The following is a 16,319-nucleotide window of genomic DNA, read 5'->3' as shown; positions in this document are numbered from 1 at the left end:
AGTTCCACTAAGGTGGGTAAAAACAATTTCGCAACATCCCCTATGTATCCCCATCCTTCTCCATTCCTTGATTTTTCCTGTTTTGTTAAGTCCTTAGCTCTTTTAAGTACATTCCATCTGCCTAACATTATTCTCTATCACCTTCCCTCACCTCCCTAAGTATGGGAAAGAAACAATGAGGCAGGGAGGTTGACTGGACTAATGAAATGATACCTATGCCAATTCTTTATTTCATCCAATCTGCATTGATGGTTAACGGGAAAAACATGGGGAAGATGATGGATAGCAAAGAAATGGCAAGGAAGAAATATGAAATAGGGAATGGAAGCAAACTAAGCATTTAAATAGAAAGTATTATCATGATGATTTTTTTTTTACTAAAGGGAGGCCATTATCTCTTAGCTGTTTGCACAGCATGAAGCAAAATAATTAATGCACTCAAGCATTAGTAGTTATTTTATGATTTTAATGACAAGAACATTATACAACATAATTTATGACTACCTCAGTTATGAGATTCACTTATAATTAAGTTTTTTCTCTTGATATATATTTCTTACTTTGTTATAACCATATACTATGTCACAGGCCCAGAAGAGACAATCCCTAACCTATGATAGATCACCTAGGATAGGTGTATCACTCAAGGGGATGAAGGGCCTATCTACTAAACATATTAAAGTTGGGGGCAGCCAAAAGTGGGATAAAAGTGATATATCAATTGGACCAGAATGAGATTTCCCCCTAAAGTGGAGCCACAACAAGGCTAGATGTGGAATTTAAATGATAACATATTGTTTGATAAACTACATGGGAAAGGCACTTGTGGGAGCTTACACTTCAAGGCATGGACACAGTCCATTGAATGAATGAAAGGAGGTAGATTTAAAAGAACTTGTAAGATTTGATTGGATGAAATCTAGAAAAGAGCATGCTCTAGGAAAAGGTGCAATGGGAGGGGGCAAAAAAGAACAAATAAGGAGAATGGAATAAGCAGTGGTTTGGAGGTGAGAATGAAAGTGGTGAGAGTAGAGGATAAAAAGAGGGTAAATGAGTCCACCAGGGACAGGGAGTTGTGAGAGAAAGAGCTGAGTAGCAAACTGAGAAGCAGATTATAGAGGCCTTTAGATGAAGAATTAAGGAAATCCTAGTGAACAGTAAGAAACCACACAGAAGCAACACCATTAAAGAATGTTTTAGAAAAACTGGTGAGATAAGCATATAAAGAACACAGCAAAGAGAAGAAGAAACTGGAAGTGGAGAGACTAATTAGGAAGGTTTTTACAATAGCTTATACTCTAGTTTCTGAATATTCAGAACTGGAGAACAGATTCATGATCACCCCAGTAAGCTTTACCACCCTATAAGATTCAGCCCAAAAGGGTCAACTTCCTCAACATCTGCTACTTAATTCCCAAATATATTTATAAACTTTGAAATGGAATGTAGTTCAGTTGTTTAGGTATTTTTGTAGTAGTCTTAGTTCATATTTAATTGTTCACTGTATATATAATTGGAATTCGGGCAACTATCATATAGAACCCTAAAACCTTATTAGTTTCAGTCATTCATATTATCTTAGCAAAAGCCCTGTGTGCTTTTAGGAATCTATATGTACCCCCACTGTGTTTTGGGTCACCGTCAATTAGTATAACAATAAGCCCTCTTTCTAATCTCTATAATGGATTTAATTTCTTACAATGTCCTAGATAGTCTACAGGGTATCTCCCAAAAAGCAGCCACTGAAACCTCCTTCACCAGGAAGGCAGCATGGTAAAGTAGGGAAGGCACTAGCTTTGGAGTTGAGTATATTTGGATTGAAATCCTGACATACTACCTACATATTCTTGGTCTGGTAAATCTTTTTATGTTGCTGTTGCTAATATTAAAATAGGAATGCCTACCTCTTTGAGATATTAAGATAATATAAGTATAATTTCTACAATATAACTGTTCAGATATTGTAACTTCTGTTTATTGAGCCCCTTTGTTACACTTTGCTAAATTCTTTGCTTAAAGTTTCACTTAATAGTCATAAAAGCCGATAAATTATTAACTGTCTTCTATATAGCTGGCTAGATATCAAGACTCATCTTCCAACTGAAAACAACCTAAAAACATTTTAAAGCATATCTTTAGAAACCTTTTAAGATCTGATATGCCAGTAAGAATTTAGCAGGCCAAAAGCCAAATGAAAGCAGATTTCCAACTATGAAGAACTGAAAAAGTCAACATTCTATACTTAAAAATAAAATAAAACAAAACTAGGCAAATTTGTCAAAAACAACCATTTTAGATCTCTAGAAATCAATCATAAATAACAAATTGAGAACAGTTTCTTTGTTTAAAAACAATAGTGAGCTTGAAGTAAGACTTCAGGCAGTCTGTAGCATTCTCTCGTGAGGCGCTGTCCTCACCCCAGCTCATTCAACATGGTAATACTGCTAGAGTGGGGCTGGCTACAAAAACTAACAGCTTTTTTTTTTGCCAAAGGGGTCTGACATGTTTGTGAGTAGAGGGTGGAAAACCCACACTCACAGTGGAAAATAGGAAAAGCCTACAGTTCTCCTAGGCTGAGATTTTATTCCTGGTTGGTACAACAGCCCACAAAAGAACTGGCCAGAAATTTAACAGGAAGATCCCAGAAATCAGAAAGTCACAGAGAGACTTGATAAACTCATCCTCTGGAGGCCAAGAAAGCTGCATAAACATGCAGCCCCATAGAGAGCCCAAGCTCTCCACACATTCCTAGATGACTGGTAGGTTGAGCACATGTACAGAGCAGATCCAAGAGGACCAGGCAGAAGGTAAATGTCATAGCAGACTTGGAAACTATCTGAACTTTTAAGGTACTCCCATGCAGATCCACCAGGAGAGAGTGGAAGCCTTACTGGTGTTTGACTACAACCACCAGTCATTGACAGAGACTAAACTGTGAAGAAATAAGGGTAACTCATAGGCTAAAATATAAAAATGATAATTTCTGAAAACAGAGGGGAAACCGCAGCAAACAGTAGAAGAGGCGTATTCAGTTTAGGTAAATTACTTAAAAACAACAACAAAAAGGCAGTCAAAAAACAGAAAAGAAAGAAATCCTCAAGGAAAAAAAGAAAATCAGAATAAAAAGTTGCTACAATATATTATCCATAATATCCAGTACCAACAAAAAATCACAACACATGCAAAGGAAAAGAAACAGAAAGGCGTAACCCATTTGGGGGTGGGGGTGGTGCAGAAGTATTCAATAAAAGCTGTCTCTGAGTGAGCCTGGATGTTGGATTTAGGAGGCAAAGTCTTCAACGTGACTATCAAATGTATGTTCAAAGAATTAATGAAAACCAATTGTAAAGAATTAAAGGAAAATATGACAATGAGTCCACTATGATATTGATAAAGGCTAGAAATTATCTAAAAGAACCAATGGAAATGTTAAACTTGTGAAGTACAATAAACCAAATAAAAATGCACTGAAGGGGCTCAGGAGCACATTTGAGATGTTAGAAGAAAGAATCAATGAACTTGAAATCTATAGAGATTATATAATCTGAAGAAGAGAGAAAAATTGGAGAAAAATTAGCAGGGCTCAGAGTCAGATGGAATAATATTAAACCTATGAACAGATGTTTAATGGGAATCCCAAAAGGAAATGAAAGAGAGAAGTAATGGCCAAAAATTTCTGAAATTTGATGGGAAAACATTAATCTACAGATCCAAGAAGTTTATCAGACCTCATGTAGGATAAATTCCCAGAGATGCTCACATAATAAATAATAGAAGAACTACTAAAGACAGAAAATTCTTAAAAGCAGCAAGATAAAATGCTATATCATGTACAAGGAAACAAGAGTATACTTAACAGATGAGACTTACCAGAAACAATAGAGGCAAGTAGGCAGTAGAATATTATATTCTAAGTGTTACAAGAAAAAAAACTGATCAATCAAGAATTCTGTATCCAGCGAAACTGTGCTTCAAAACTTAAGGTGAAACAGACATTCCCAGATGAATAAAGATGGAGATAATATGTGGCTAGCAGACTTACAAGAAATACCAAAGGAACACTAAAATCCTTCAGACTGAAAGGAGGTGATGCTAGACAGTAACCTGTGTCCACAGGAAGAAATGAATAGCACAATAAATGGTAAATACGTAAGGAAATATAAAGGGCTGCATAGTACGTGTTTTTCTTTTTTCTTCTCTTAATTTATTTAAAAGATATAAAAGAATACAGATGCTCCTCAACTTACAGTGGCATTATGTTCCAATAAACCCATCATAGGTTGAAAATAGAAAGTAAAAAGTGTATTTTATACCCTGATAAGCCCATCATGAAGTTGAAAAATCCTAAGTCAAACCATCATAAGTTGGGGACAATCTGTAAAGCAGCAATTGTGATACTATATAGTTGGGTTTTTCACATATGCAGATGTAATATATATGACAGTATCAGAGAGTAGAGGAGGAGAAAATGGGGTTATTTTGGAACAAAGTTGCTGTTTGTAATGAAATCAACTCAGTATTAACCTAAAATAGAGGATGATAAAGTAAAATACATGTTAGAATTTTAGAGCAACCACTGAGATTTAAACAATAGTTTAAAAGTCAACTAAAGAAGCCAGGCACAGTGGCATGCACCTGTAATCCCAGCTACTTGGAAGGCTGAGGTGGGAGGATCACTTGAGCCCAAGAGTTCAAGACCAGCCTAGGCAATATAGTGAGCCCCCTGCTCAAAGAAAGTTACAAAAGAAAATGGTACACTTAAAAATGTATTAAATACAAGAGAAGGCAGCAAAGGAGGAACAGAGAAAAAGAGTTACAAGACACAGAAAATAAATAGCAAAAAGGCAGATGTATAGCCAGTCATTATCAAAAATTACATCAAAAGGGAATGGACCAAACACCCTAATCAAAAGTCAGAGATTTTCATACTGAATAAGAAATTAAGACCAAATATATGCTCTCTATAAGAGACACATTTTGTATTCAAATACACAAATATTTACTATCATTTTACAATAAAGAAAGACATAAAATGCAAAAAGTAATATTAAGAGAGGTGCAGTGACTATATCATCAGACAAAATAGAGTAGAACTTTTACTACAGACGAACAGGAAAATTTCATGATAATAAAATTGTCAATAATATCAGGAAAATATATCAATTATAAATGTGTCATACCCAAAAATAAAGACCTAAAATACATGAAGCAAAACCTGAGATGAGGCTGGGCATGGTGGCTCATGCCTATAATCTCATACTTTGGGAGGCTGAGGTAGGTGGATCACTTGAGGTCAGAAGTTCAAGACCAGCCTGGCCAATGTGGTGAAACCCCGTCTCTACTAAAAATACAAAAATTAGCCAGGTATGGTGGCACGTGCCTATAGTCCCAGCCACTTGGGAGGCTGAGGCAGGAGAATCGCTTGAACCCGGGAGGCAGAAGTTGCAGTGAGCTGAGATCATGCCACTGCATTCCAGCCTGGGCAACAGAGCAAGACTCCACCTAGGAGTCCAGGAAAAAAAAAAAAATGAGATGAGAAATAGTCAAACAATCATCAATGGAGATTTATACAACTATCAAGAATTGATAAGATTAGACAGAGTATCAGCAAGGTTTTAGAAGATTTGAACAGCACTATCAACCAACTTTACTTACCTTAACTGGTTTGTGCTGACGGCTGCATAGTTTTGTAGATATACTAAAAATCACTAAATTGTACACACAATGGGTGTATAATGTGGTATCTAAGTTGTCTCAATAAATAAACGTGCAGGACACCCAAACATTTATCAAGCCTGGAAAATTGTAAGCTTTAGTTTCCCAGGCTTACAGCTTACCAAAATTACTCAAGGTGGGAAATCTAATTAGAGTTACTATGCACATAAAGCTGGTACTTCAAAAAGCTATAGCCTCTGTGTAACCATATACTAGAAGTAAACCTGCCTTACATCTCTCATCTCAGAGGACTTCAAAGAAACATCTTGGCACTGAGAAAGTTACTGATGAAAGGCTCATACATGCCTGAGAAGTAATAATCATAAATAAGCTCTTGAGTGGAATTGCAACCCAAATTCGCATACCCAAGTGGGAAAAAAGAAAAGAAAAAGCTTGAATCACGAATTTATTTTAAGATGCCTTAGACTGGTAGTGTGCTCAGGTACCTGGAAAAAGCAAATTCACATTCTCTCAAGAAATGCATCTTTATCCTAGACCTCAAAAATCCTGCACAAATAATTTTCCAAGGAAAATAAGCATTCCACAGTTAATGAAACAAGACACCTTGAGCAAGAACCGGTGGAAATAATGGCCAGAAAAAAAAAACAAACAACAACAAAAAACCAGTGGAGACCTCACATACTGGAAGTGTCAGACAAATAGTGTGCTTACTCTGTTTAAAGAAATAAAAGAAAATTTACAATATCATCAGGAAATAGAAAATGATAGAGAATGATCAAAACTGTTTGGGTAAGAAGTGACTTTATAACTGCAAGGAATGTAAAAATATATAACAATATTAAAACCCAGTGGGTACATTTGAGAGCAGATCACACAAAGAGAAAATTAGTGAATAGAAGAGAGTTCTGAAAATTAGTGAATAGAAGAGAGTTCTGAAGAATTTGCCCAGAGTACATCACAAAGACTTTTTTTAAATAGAAGAAAAGTTAAGATAGATGGGTAATAGAGTGAGGGGATTAATAATGTTTAACAGAGTTCTATAAGGAGAGAAAAGAGAACAGAACAGAGGCAATATTTGAAGAAAAATGGTTGAGGATTTTCCAAAACCAGTGAAAGGCACTAATGCACACAATCAAACAAAAATAGTGAATGCCAAGCACAACAAACAAACAAGAAATGTACACTTAGATTTGTAGTGATCATGAAACTGAAAAACACCAATGAAAAGAGAATATCTTAAAAGCAGATTAAGAAAACAGACTGATTACTTTTAAGACGTGACAGATTGACATCTGACTTATCAACAGAATAATGGAATCCAAAAGACAGTTAAATTGCATGTTTAATTTGCTAGGAGAAAATAAATGCTAAAGTAGAATTCTATACCTAATGAGATGGTCTTTCAAGAGCATGGATGAAATAAAGACATTTGCAGATGAGGTAAAACTGAAAGCAGACCACCATAAAGGAATTTTAAAGTATGTTTTTAAGCAAAAAATGTGATCCCAGATTGAAGATCTAAAATGCAAGATGAAATGAAGAGCAAAGAATGTGGTAAACATATGGGTAAATGGAAACATTTCACAGTTAAATATTTAAGATAGACTATTTTAATATCAGTTACAAATATTAAATTGACTTATAAAATAATAATTATTTTTAAAGTGATAACATAGTAGTAAAAGAAATGAAATCAAAATTATAATAACAAGTTGGGACAGGGGTGAGTGGAGTGAAAGTGTCCCAAGATCCCCTTATTATCCAGGAGGAGGACCAAGGAAAGGATTAAATTTGCAACATTTGATGCAGACATTAAGTATGCATGCTAAATTTCTAGGCTTACCACTAAGAGAATATAGAGTATACAAATTTTAAACTAACAAATGGGAAAAATAGAGTTAAAGATCAGTGCAAAAGAATGCAATAAGAAAGAAGAAATAGAATAAACAAGACAACTGATAACATGAAATAAAAAGCTAGATATTAGATGAAATATATCAACAATTATATTAAATGGAAATGCACTAAATGCTTCAGTTAAAAGACAAAGATTATCAGTCTGTTGGAAAGAAAACCAACAGTATTCTGTTTAAAATGTGAATTGATTGAAAAATACATTTTAGGTAAATTCTAACTAAAAGAAAGCTGGTATAGCTGTTTATTAGTATTAGCCAAAATATACTTTAAAGCAAAATCGATTAATAGAGTTTCTGGCTCTAGGTAAAATGGAGTAAGCACACTTCACGTTCTCTCCCACTGAATACAACTATAAAACATGGATAGAATGCATGTATTTGAAGACCCTGTAAACAGAATTATGTACATCAAGAAAGAACACCAGAATTTTAAGTACCACTATCATAGGACTTACTATGTTTTCTCCTCTGATAGCCCCTAGCCTGAAGTCAATGCAACTAGAAACCTGGAAGTGGCCATTGTGCACAGAGAGAGCTCCAAGAAAATCTATCTGGCTCCAGCATGAGTTACTTAAAAGGGAGGTTATAATTATCAGAATGTAGATATCCCCTCACTTTTTTCTCTCTTTTCTCTGTACTCTTACATCTCAGTACCTAGACAATCCCATGGCAATGATGACCAGCAAGAGCCAAAACTCAAAGGGAGAAGAAATTTCCTCTGCATTTAGTCAAGCTGCAGTTCCAAGAGGGTGTGGTCAACCCAGGTTGCTTTCCTCTTTTCCTTTCTCTTTTGTCTTGTCACTTGAGCCCAACAAGGGTCCAAATACAGAAATATATAGCAGAGAGGGGTAACTAGAACCTCCAGTTTCTAGCCAGAGAACTGAAAAAGGGAACATGTGGGAACTGAAAGTACCAGGGAGATCTCAGGGAGGGTTTTTCAATGTATTTAGGTGTAATCTATGAGACATATATTTACATAGCATGATAGAGGGAGGGTAAATGTAACTATAAGGCGGAGATTCCAACATTCCAGTTACAGTGATAAAATACTGATACTAAGTAGACTATGAAATAAGTACATATTTTGTAATCCCAAAAGAAACGCTATTCAAAGAGATATAGTAAAAATCACAATAAATGCATTGAGATGAAAGACTGAAAAATGTTTAAATAATTTAAAAGAGATCAGACAAGGTGAAAAAATACCAAAGAGAGACCAAACAAAGCAAGCAATAAATCAGTAGATCTAAATCTAGCCACAAAAATAATTACTTTAAATGCAGATGTTCCAATGACATCAATTAGAAGACGGAAATTGTCAGAATGGATTACAAATAGAATGACCTAAAAATGTTCTGTGTACATGAAACCCGCTTTAACTATAATGATATAGGTAGTTTAAGAGTAAAAGGCTGGAAAATGTATACCATGCAAACACTGATCAAAAGAAAACTGGGGTGGCTTTGTGAACATCAAATAAAATAGACTTCAGCAGAAAGAAAATTACCAGAGGTACAGAAGGACATTACATAATGATAAAATAATTGATTCACTAAGAAGACATAACAATACTAAATGTGCATGTACCTAACAACAGAACCAAATTACATGCAGTGAAATCTGACAAAACTGAAAGGAGAAATAGACAATTCCACAATTATAATTGAAGATTTAACACTCCTCTCTCAGTAATAAATAGAACCAGTAGATAGAAAAACAACAAGTACCTGTATATAGAAAGAGCTCAATAACACCATCCACCAACTAGATCTAACTGACATTTATTGCCACTCCACCCAGAAAGAGCACATGGAATGTTCACCAAGATAGACCATATCCTGAGTCATAAAACAAACCTTAACAAAATTTAAGGAGGTAAAATCATACAAAGTATATTCTCTGACCACAGTGGAACATAAGGATAACTGAATAGTCTTCAAATACTTGAAAATTTAGCAACTCATTTCTAAATAATCCATGGGTTAAAGAGGAAATCTCAAGAGAAATTAGAAAATATGTTATGCTGAATGAAAACGGAAACACAACATATCAAAATTCGAAGAGTACTGCTAAAGCAGTGTTTAGAAGGAATTTATAGCATTAAGTGCTTGTATTAGAAAAGAAGAAAGTTCTCACATCTATAGTCTAAGCCTCTGCTTTTAAAAACTAGAAAAAGAACAACATAAATCAAGTAGAAGAAAGTAAATAAAGATAGGAGCAGAAAACAGGGAAATTAGAGGCTGAAAAAATAAGGAAAATCAATGTAACCAAGCTGTTTCTTTGAAAAAGCCAATACAGTTGATAAACCCTAGCAAGACTAACCAATAAAAAGAGGAATACAGTACAGATTACCAATATTAGAAATGAAAAGGGATATTACTACAGTCTCTGTAAATATTAAAAGGATAATAGGGCAGTGCTACAAACAACTCTACAGAAATACATTTGACAACTTAGATGAAATGGGCCAATTCTTTGAAAACCACAAACTACTAAAAGCCACCCAAGATAAAAGAGATAACCCCAAAATGATTAAATACATTGAATTCTTAGTTTAAAACATTTCAAAAAATAAATATCTAGGTCCAAATGATTTCACTCATGAATTTAACCAAGCATTTAAAAATAACAGCAATTCTGCAACCTCTTTTAGAACATAGAAGAGGGAAAACTTCCCATCTCATTTTATAGGCCAGCATTACCTAATACCAAACCAGACAAGACAGTACAGAAAAAGAAAACTACAGATCAATATCACTCATAAACACAAACACACAAAACCTCAACAAAATATTAGCAAGTTCAACCCAGCAATATATGTAAAGAACACACCATGCCAAACGCGTTTTTTCCTGAGAATGCAAGATTAGTTCAATATTCAGAAATCAATCAATATGATCTGCCATATTATAGTTTGCAGAAGAAAAGCCACATAATCACATCAATTGATGCCTAAAAATCATTTGAAAGAATATAACATTTGTTCATAATGAAAAATTCTCAGCAAACCAAGAAGAGAAGAGAATTTCCTCAACCTCTCAATCTGATAGAGGACACCTATGAAAAATCTACAGGTAATATCATTCTAATTTTTTATTATTTTTATTTTTTGAGATGGAGTCTCACTCTGTTGCCTAGGCTGGAGTGCAGTGGTGCAATCTCAGTTCACTGCAGTCTTCATCTCCTAGATGGAATCTTTTGGGTTCAGGCAATTCTTCTCCCCAGCCTCCCAAGTAGCTGGGGTTACAGGCACCTGCCATCACACCCAGCTCATTTTTGTATTCTTAGTAGAGACGGGGTTTCACCACATTGGCCAGGCTGGTCTTGAACTCCTGATCTGAATTGATTCACCAGCCTCAGCCTCCCAAAGTACTGGGATTACAGGCATGAGCCATCATGCCTGGCCAATATCATTCTTAATGGCAAATTTATATGCTTTCCCCCTAAGTTCCTGAAAAAGGCAAGAATACACTTATCACTAATATTCAACATCATAGTGGAAATCTTAATACCATAAAGAAAGATAAAGTTGTGCAGAAGGGAAGAAATGAACCTGTCCCTATTTCTAAATGACACGATCATCTATGTAGAAAATCTCAAAGGGCCTATTTTTTAAATTTCTAGAACTAATAAAGGGGTTTAGTGTAGTCAGCAAATACAAAAGGTCAATCATTTACTTTTGAAAAATGTATGTATTTAAGGCATACAACATATTTTGATATACATAGTGAAAAGATTACTATAATCAAGCTAATTAACATACCTGTCTCCTCACATGCATTTTATGTGTATGTGCAGTGGGAGTACCTGATACCTACTCTTAGCAAATTTTCAGAATACGATACATTATTAACTGTAATCATCATGCTGTACTATGGATCTTTAGACTTATTCATTCTACATATATTCCACATATAGCTGAGTTCTTGCAATATTTTTCTGTGTCGGGCTTATTTCACTTAGTGTAATGTCTAGTTTATCCATGTTGTTACAAATTGCATGCTCTCATTTTTTAAGGCTGAATAATATTGCATTTCTTTATTCAGTCATCCATTAATGAACATTTAGATTGTTTCCATATCTTGACTATTGTGAATGCTGTGACAAAGATGAGCATTCTTGTGCTAGTTATATATATATAACTATATATATAACTATATATAACTATATATATAACTACATATAACTATATATACAACTATAGTCCATCTTGTGTTGCTGTAACAGAATACCAGAGACTGGGTAATGTATGTGGAAAAGAGGCTTATTTAGCTCACGGTTCTGCAGACTGGGAAGTTCAAGGACATGACCTTGGCTTCTGGCAAGGGCTTTCTTGCTGCACCATAACATGGCAAAAGTCAAAAAGGAAGCTGACCTGTGTGAAGAGACAGATCCCAGGGGCATGCTGGCTTTATAACAACAGACTCTTGCACGAACTAATTTATTCTCATGAGAACTAATCCAGCCTGCCCAGAGAGGGAACTCACCACTTTGAAAACAGCACCAAGCCATTTATGAAGGATATGTCTCCATGACCCAAAAACCTCCAACCTGACCCCACCTTCCAACCCTGCCACATTGGGGATCAAATTTCAGCATGACTTTTGGTGGAGACAAGCCATATCCAAACTATAGCAGTCTCTTTGAGGTACTGATCTCATTTCCTTTGTCTGTATACACAGAAGAGGGATTGTTAGGTCACATGGTAGTTCTATTTCTGTTTTTTTGAGGAAACTCTGTATTTTTTTCCACAATGGCTATACCAATTTCCATTCCCATCAACAGTGTACAAAGGTTCCCTTTTCTCTATATTGTCAACACTTTTTGAAAATAGCCATCCTAACAGGTATGAGGTGATGTCTCATTGTGGTTTGGATTTGCATTTCCCTATTGATTAGTGATGTTGAGTACTTTTTTCATATACCTATTGGGCATTTGTATATCTTTTTTGATATACAAATAGATTTTGAAAAAAAAATCTATTCAGGTCCCTTGCCCATTTTTAATTAGGTTATTTGGGTTTCTTTGCTATTGAGTTGTGTGAGTTCCTAATATATTTTGGATATTAACCCTTTTCAGATACATGATTTGCAAATATTTTCTTTCAATATGCAGGTGGCCTTTTCATTTTTTTTTCTTTTCTGTACAGAAGCTTTTTGGTTTGATGTAGTCTGACTTGTTTATTTTTTGCTTTTGTTGCCTAAGATTTTGGTGTCATATTCAAAAAATTGCCAAGGCCAACGTCAAGCAACTTTTCCCTATGTTTTCTTCTAGGAGTTTTACCGTTTCAGGTCTTACGTTTAAGTCTTTAATCCATTTTGAGTTGCTTTTTGTGTATAGTGTAAGATAAGGTCCAATTTCATTTTTTGCTTGTGGATATTCATTTTTCCTGACATCATTTATTGAAGAGACTGTCCTTTCACCATTGTATATTCTTGGCACCTTGTCAAAAATTAGTTGACTGTATATCCTTGGGTTTATTTCTGGGCTCTGTATTCCATTTTATTGGTTTATGTGTCTGTTTTTATTGCCAGTACCATACTGTTTTGATCACTATAGCTTTGTAATCGAACTTGAAATCGGGAAGTTGCTGACTCTAACTTTGTTCTTTTTTCTCAAGATTACTTCAGCAATTTGGAGTCTTTCATGGTTCCACACAGATTTTAGAATAGCTTTTTTCTATTTCTGTGAAAATTTTCATTGAAATTTTGATGGGGATTTTGTTCAATCTATATATCACTTTGGGTAATATGCACATTTTAACAATATTAATTCTTTTAATCTACAAACATGGGATATGCTTCCATTGATTTGTATCTTATTTTTTTCATCAGTGTTTTATAAAGTGTTCAGTGCAGAGATTATCCACTTTCTTGGTTCAATTTATTTCTAAGTATTTTATCCTATTGGGTACTCGTGTAAATGAGATTTCTCTATTGCCTTCTCAGATAAGTGGTTGTTGGTATAAAGAATGCAATTGATTTTTGTGTGTTGATTTTGTATCCTGTAACTTCACTGAATTTATTAGTTCTAACAATTTTTTTGTGGAATCTTTAGGCTTGTCTGTATGTAGGATCATGTCATCTGCAAACAGATAATTTTACTTCTTCCTTTCCAGTGTGGGTGGCTTTTACTTCTTTTTCTTGCCTATTTGCTCTTGCTAGTAATTCCAGTGCTATGTTGTATAGAAGTGGCAAGGGATCCTTGCATTGTAATAAATCTAAAGAATAAGCTTTGAGGTTCCCCACCCCCCTGCCCCCACTGATTATGATGTTAGCTGTGGGATTCTCCTAAATGGCCTTTACTGTATTGAGGAAATGTTCTTCTCTACATTTTATTCTATTTTATTTTATTTTTTGTTATTTATTTTATTTTATTGTTTGAGAGAGGGTCTTGCTCTGTTGCTCAGGCTAGAGTCCATGGCACAATCATGGCTCACTGTAGCCTCAACCTCCCAGGCTCAGGTGCTCTTCCCACCTCAGCCTCCTAAGTAGCTGGGACCACAGACTCATGCCAACCCACCCAGCTAATTTTGGTATTTGTTTTTGTTTTTGTTTTTTTGTAGAGATGGGGTTTCTCCATGTTGCCTAGGCTGGTCTAACACTCGTTGTTTTCTGTGTGGTTTTTTTTTTTAAAGTAGCTTTTTTTTTTTTTTTTTTTTGAGACGGAGTCTCGCTCTGTCGCCCAGGCTTGAGTGCAGTGGCACGATCTCGGCTCACTGCAAGCTCCACCTCCCGGGTTCACGCCATTCTCCTACCTCAGCCTCCCAAGTAGCTGAGACTACAGGCGCCCGCCACAATGCCTGGCTAATTTTTTGTATTTTTAGTAGAGACGGGGTTTCACCATGTTAGCCAGGATGGTCTCGATCTCCTGACCTCGTGATCCACCTGCCTTGGCCTCCCAAAGTGCTGGGATTACAGGCATGAGCCACCACGCCCAGCCAAATAGTAGCTATCTTAATGGTGATGTCTCTGTGGTTTTGATTTGCACTTCCATAATGGCTAGTGGTGATGAGCATCTTTTCATATGCTTGTTGGTTATTTGTATTTATTTTGAGAAAGGTCTGTTTAAGTCCCTTCCCCAGTTTTCATTTGGGTTGTTTTTGTTGAGTCTGAACTGGTCTTTTTAGTTTCAAGTTTTTTTGTTTGTTTGTTTGTTTTTTTTGAGACACAGTCTTGCTCTGTCACCCAGGCTAGAGTGCAGTGGTGTGACCTCAGCTCACTGCAACCTCCAGTTCCCAGGTTCAAGCGACTTTCCTGCCTCAGCCTCCTGAGTAGCTAAGACTACAGGTATGTGCCACCATGCCTGGATAATTTTTGTATTTTCAGTAGAGATGGGGTTTCACCATGTTGGCCAGGCTGGTCTCAAACTCCTGGCCTCAAGTGATCTGCCTGTCTCGGCCTCTCAAAGTGCTGGAATTACAGGCATGAGCCACCACGCCTGGCCCGTTTATATTATTTTGTATTAGTTGTCCCAGAGATTTCAATATGAAGTCTTGACTTATTACAGTCTACCTTAAGTTAATACTTTTACCTCTTCTCAAACAATATAAGAACCTGACAACAGTTTAATTTCATTCCTTCTACCCATTGTACTTTTGTTGTTATATAGTTTATATACCCTTATATTGTGGTTGTGGTTCTTTAAACAACCTGTAATGTTTATTCACAAAATTGCCATTTTTAGCATTCTTCATTCCTTCCTAAAGTTACAGGCTTCCAACGTTTCAATAAAGTGTCTTTACCTTTAAGTTTTTTTCTTTAATACTTATGGTGGTGCAAGTCTTCTGGTAATTAATTCTCTTGGCTTTTAATTGTCTGTAAATGTCTTCATTTGTCTTCACTTTCAACGTATATGTTTTGCTGGTTATAGGATTATATATTGGCAGTATATGTCAACACTTTAATATGTCAGTCTATTTCATCTGACTTTTATAGTTTTTATTTAAAAAACAAATGTCAGTCTCATAGTGGTTCCTTTGAAGGTAATGTGTCCTTTTTTCTCTGACTTCATGTAAGATTTTTCTTTTCACTGTTGTTTTCAGCAATTTGACTATGATCTGCCTAAGTGTGGATTCTTTGTTTTTATTCTACTTGGGGTTCACTGTGCTTTTGGAATTTATAGATTGATGTTTTCGTCAGTTTTGGGGAAATTCTCAGCTTTTGTCTTTTTAAATATTGCTTCTATTTTGTTCTCCCTTCTTTCCTTGTGAGATGCTCATTTTCTGTACACTAGACCTTTATGTGCCATGTGTCTCTTGGGGTCTTACTGGAATTCTTCCATACTTTTTTCTTCCCATACTTCAGTTTGAATATTTTTTATTGAACTATCTTCAGGTTCACTTATCCTGTCTTCTGTTGTATTCAGACTGCTGTTAACCCAGCCATTTTCTTCTTCTTTTCTGATACTATATTTTTCATTTCTAGAATGTCCACCTTATTCTCTTTCATAGATTCCACTTATTTTGTGAATTTCTCTACTTTTCTCATCCATTTTTGTCTATTTGTTTTTTTCTATTTTCTTTATCTTATTATTATTCAGTTATTTCAATATTTGGATAGTTCACAAGTCAGCTTCTGTTAAGTTTTTTTCTTTGATCAGCCGTATTTCCCTGCCTATGCTCATGTCTGGTGATTTTTTTCTTGTATACTGAGCTATGGAAAAGAACCAGAGGCTCCCGATGATCTCCTCCCTGAGAAGATTCTGCCTTTCCTTGGTAAGTTAGAG

At 35.4% G+C, this 16,319-nt stretch overlaps 1 protein-coding gene and 1 long non-coding RNA gene across 8 annotated transcripts in view; one reads left to right on the top strand and one right to left on the bottom strand.

Annotated features, from left to right (window-relative positions):
- Positions 1-16,319, bottom strand: part of LOC131383224 (uncharacterized) — a 146,562-nt gene that overhangs the window by 48,222 nt on the left and 82,021 nt on the right. The window contains exon 4 of one of the 4 annotated variants that reach the window (XR_009213080.1): positions 11,802-11,967. The exons of the other annotated variants lie outside the window; for them this stretch is intronic. This is a non-coding gene — a long non-coding RNA (uncharacterized LOC131383224). Of the gene's footprint in view, positions 1-11,801; positions 11,968-16,319 lie in introns of those variants that run through there. 4 annotated transcript variants of the gene reach the window in all.
- KBTBD12 (kelch repeat and BTB domain containing 12) overlaps positions 1-16,319 on the top strand; it is a 72,214-nt gene that overhangs the window by 6,826 nt on the left and 49,069 nt on the right. The gene's annotated exons all lie outside the window — the stretch shown is intronic.

This window comes from Hylobates moloch, unplaced genomic scaffold (genome assembly GCF_009828535.3).
Source record: "Hylobates moloch isolate HMO894 unplaced genomic scaffold, HMol_V3 SCAFFOLD_4, whole genome shotgun sequence".
NCBI classification, from domain to species: domain Eukaryota; kingdom Metazoa; phylum Chordata; class Mammalia; order Primates; family Hylobatidae; genus Hylobates; species Hylobates moloch.
This window is presented reverse-complemented; position numbering and strand designations above follow the sequence as displayed.